Source organism: Acanthochromis polyacanthus, chromosome 5, assembly GCF_021347895.1.
Source record: "Acanthochromis polyacanthus isolate Apoly-LR-REF ecotype Palm Island chromosome 5, KAUST_Apoly_ChrSc, whole genome shotgun sequence".
Lineage (NCBI taxonomy): Eukaryota > Metazoa > Chordata > Actinopteri > Pomacentridae > Acanthochromis > Acanthochromis polyacanthus.
In genome coordinates, this window is record NC_067117.1 from 6,512,027 (window position 1) to 6,516,179 (window position 4,153).

The 4,153-nt window shown below is 38.3% G+C and overlaps 1 long non-coding RNA gene across 1 annotated transcript; it reads right to left on the reverse strand.

Annotated features, from left to right (window-relative positions):
- Window positions 1–2,483: 2,483 nt before the first annotated feature.
- On the reverse strand, window positions 2,484–3,448 carry LOC127534139 (uncharacterized). The gene is made up of 3 exons (XR_007942136.1): window positions 3,380–3,448; window positions 3,203–3,269; window positions 2,484–2,677 (listed from the first exon to the last, which is right to left on the reverse strand). It is a non-coding gene; the product is annotated as an uncharacterized LOC127534139 (long non-coding RNA).
- Window positions 3,449–4,153: the final 705 nt, after the last annotated feature.

The window sequence follows — 4,153 nt, forward strand, 5'->3', positions numbered from 1 at the left end:
GGTCTGTATTTATATAGCACTTTCACTATACCTGCAAGGTACCCAAAGCGCTTTACAGAATACGTCACATTCACCCACTGATGGCAGAAGCTGCCATGCAAGGCGCTAACTACAACCCCATCAGGAGCAATTAGGGGTTAGGTGTCTTACTCAGGGACACTTCGACATGAGCATAACGGGCCGAGGATTGAACCGGTAACCCTCCGGTTACAAGACGGCCACTCTACCCACTGAGCTATGCTGCCCCCATATGATGAAACAATGTAAAGTAGGCTGTGAAAAACACTAAAAAACAGTTTTCTTTGAAAAAAAAATTATCATGAGTTTTGTCCAAAAAAAACCGCCATAGTATACTATGTCGAAAAAAATGTGATTTTTTTGAACATGTCGTAAAAACATGCCATATGATGAAATAATGTAAAGTAGGCCGTGAAAAACACTAAAAAACAATTTTCTTTGAAAAAAATCATCATGAGTTTTGTCCAAAAAAACAACAACATTGGGTGCATGTATAGCTCAGTGGGTTAAGCGGGTGAATCATGTATAGGAGCTAGTCTCTGATGCAGTGGCCTGGGTTTGATTCCCACTCGTGGCCCTTTCACCAGATGTCTTCTCCCCTGTTTCCTGTCACTTTCTTACTTAACCTGTCAAATAAAGCTGAAAAAGGCCCAAAAATAAAATAGTGAAAAAAATGCAATAGCGTACTATGTCGAAAAGAAGTTTTTTTAACATGTCGTAAAAACATGCCATATGATGAAATAATGTAAAGTAGGCCGTGAAAAACACTAAAAAAACAGTTTTCTTTGAAAAAAATCATCATGAGTTTTGTCCAAAAAACAACAACATCGGGTACACGTATAGCTCAGTGGGTTAAGTAGGTGCTCACATATAGAAGCTCGTCTCCAACGCAGCGGCCTGGGTTCAATTCCTGCTTGCAGCCCTTTGCTGCATGTCCTCCCCTGTTTCCTATCACTTTCTCATTTAACCTGTCAAATAAAGCTGAAAAAGGCCCAAAAATAAAATACTGAAAAAATACCATAGTATACTATGTCGAAAAAAATGTGATTTTTTTTAACATGTCGTACAAACATGCCATATGATGAAATAATGTAAAGTAGGCCGTGAAAAACACTAAAAAACAATTTTCTTTGAAAAAAATCAACATGAATTTTGTCCAAAAAAACGCCACAGTTTACAGCCATGGCCATAAGTTTGAACACAGCATGACTTATGTCTGTTTTGATGTCTATTTCAGAACATAACTAATATTTTTTGACAGCACCAGTTTAATTAGTCAACAAATCAACAAGGGATATAATATTATCAATAAATTCCAACAATTGTAACAACTTTGTTCCCAAAACATAATATTAGAAGAAAATAACAAAAAAATGCAGTGCTTTCACAACCGAATTTGGTAAGAATAACAAAATGACACCAAACCCTTTTGATGTTTTTTTAAAATATGAAACTTAATATAGTTCTCAGGAGTTGTGTACTGTTTTGTAAGTGACAATTTTGTGGTATTTTCTAAGATTCACAAGCGTCATGGTACTTGTGTCCAAACTTATGGCCATGGCTGTAGTATGTCGTTCTTAAAACATCATAGCTGTGTCATGCTCACTTTTGCTTTTCTCCTTCCTGCATGCACACAGCTCAAGGCCAGAACAGATTACTTCAGTTCAAAAACACATTCAGTTACACAGAATTACTTCTTTGAATACTTCTTCATCTAAACATAAAAAAAATCATTTTAACCATAATTTCATTATATCAACAATCTAGAATATATCTACTTAAGCAAGCATAATCACATGGCTAACTTATAATGTTTCTTCACTTGATCTTTATCTGTCTGCTTAAAACTTTTGTTACCTTAAGACCTGAGTGCTCTCTGAGACCTCAACCCTTGTACCCCACTTGACAATAGCATATCGCTCTAAAAACGTCATAGTGTAGCCTTTAATGTGAGTGTGATTGTGTGTCTGTATATGTAGCCCTGTGACAGACTGGTGACCTGTCCAGGGTGTCCCCTGCCTTTGCCCGAGTCAGCTGGGATAGGCTTCAGCACCCCCTGCAACCCTAGTGAGGATAAAGCGGTGTATAGAGAATGGATGGATGGAGCTCTCATTAAATTACTGAAGAAATCTAACATAAAAACCTGTAAACTCTCAGGCAGCATTTGTTAAAGTTTGCCTCAAATTTTCTGCTGTGTTGATTCATAGCTGAATGACGTGAGATAGAAAAGCTGCTTTGAGCTGCAACATTATGGCCTGACAATCCAACACCATCACACTTTTCATCTGGTTGTTTTGCTCCAACATGCTGTGAAGTTCAGTTTTTACCTGAATCAATACAGAGATTCTATTTCCAACCAAGACTGCAATAAAAATTAGAATGTTATGAGGTTATTAATGCAACTAAATCCTTTCAGATGGGAGGATTTACTTCTAAGTTCTAATTCAAGTTTCAGGTGGAGCACATTGCATTCACAAAGAAAAACAGCGATACCTTCATAGCAACATTTAATAAACCTAAAGCTTCCCTGTTGGCTCATTGGTGGAGTTTGTTCCTGAGCATCTGAACCTTAAATCCAGTCAGAGGACCATCTTCAGTCAGAGAACTTCAAGACCTTCCATCGGCTGGACCACATGTGGCATCTGCTCCCTCTGAACATCTGGATGACAGGAGAAAAGACAGAAATCAAACACAGATCACAAAAATATAATTTATTCACTTACATCATTTTATAAAAGTAGCATGAACTTTATTAAAAATAGACAACATTAGTAATGAAAGTAAGTGTTTTCATCTCATCCTATTCCCTTTCAATTATGGGCTTTGTGTATTTACTGTCTTTTAATGGTAAAAATAAAATGGGTCACTGCTATCGTTTGGGTATAGACAGTATTGGAACTAATGCTTGCTTGTTCGCTCTGTTCCAACAGCTCACCTGTTCCTTCCATACTGACAGCAGTAATCCCCTCATCACTGCTGGCTCTGCTTCTGACACTAAATCACATTTTTAAAATGGCCAAAATTCTCAGCACAAATCTCCACTTTTTACAAAGTCGTCAGGTCAGTTTCATTAATGTAGAGCTGAATCATCTCGCATCTCAGGGCACTGCTCATATAGAGCAGGTCTACACCAGACTCTCCATTATATTCATTCTAATAATAATCACTCAATGAACAATCCTACCTCCCACTCTGGACTTGTGGCTCTTGGCTGCTGCTTGGTTCTGGATCTTTCTTCTGACTCTGAGGGGCTACAGGACAAAGGTTCCCAGTTATGTGGTCACATCATACTATTATTTAAATTATATAACGCTATGTTTTACTCCACAATGACACACAATCAATTGACTTGATAATTAACTTGAACGGTGGTTTGCAAAGTTCAACAAAGTCCGTATCCGTTTCCTCGTCCTCATTTGTCGTTTCAAACGAGCTTTAGTGAAAAAGTTTCCAATTTCTGCACATTTGGCTGCGTCTGTTTCCAGAGCTTTCCTCTTTTTAATTCTTGCCTTCTCCACACCACGCTTGCTCTTCCTGTTTTCCATCTTTCAAACACCTCTGACTGTGTGCACGAATGTGTTACGTCACGGTGTGTCTGCAAAAAAAGCAAAAAAACAAAAAGAGGAGCTGCCAGTGGAGGCGGCCCAGGAACAGCGGTAGCAGCAGAATGATTAACCCAGTGCCATGGCTGAACACCAGCCTAAAAACAGTTAGCACCGGCCCTCACGGCCCAAACATCAGACCGGCCCACCGGGAATTGTCCCAGTCCTCCCAATTAGCCACCCCGGGCCTGGTTTAGCAAAAAAGTCATAGTTTAGTATGTCATCCAAAATGTTAAAAAAAACCATCATAGTTTCATACGTCGTCCAAAATGTCACTAAAATGTCATAGTTTAGTACGTGATCCAAAATGTGAGGAAAAAAGCTTACTTTGTTTATCCATTTTTTCTTCTTTAGAATCTATAAAACTAATTAAGGGACATTTAAGGTCCCATGAAAATCTTCTTCTGGATGGAATGGATCAATCATGTGTTGCCTACTTAAAACGAGAGTAACAGAATGTTATAATGGAAAGCTTTGAAGTCTGTAAAAAAAAACATATGACGGTAAAAAGTGATGCTGCTATGCAAGAGAGG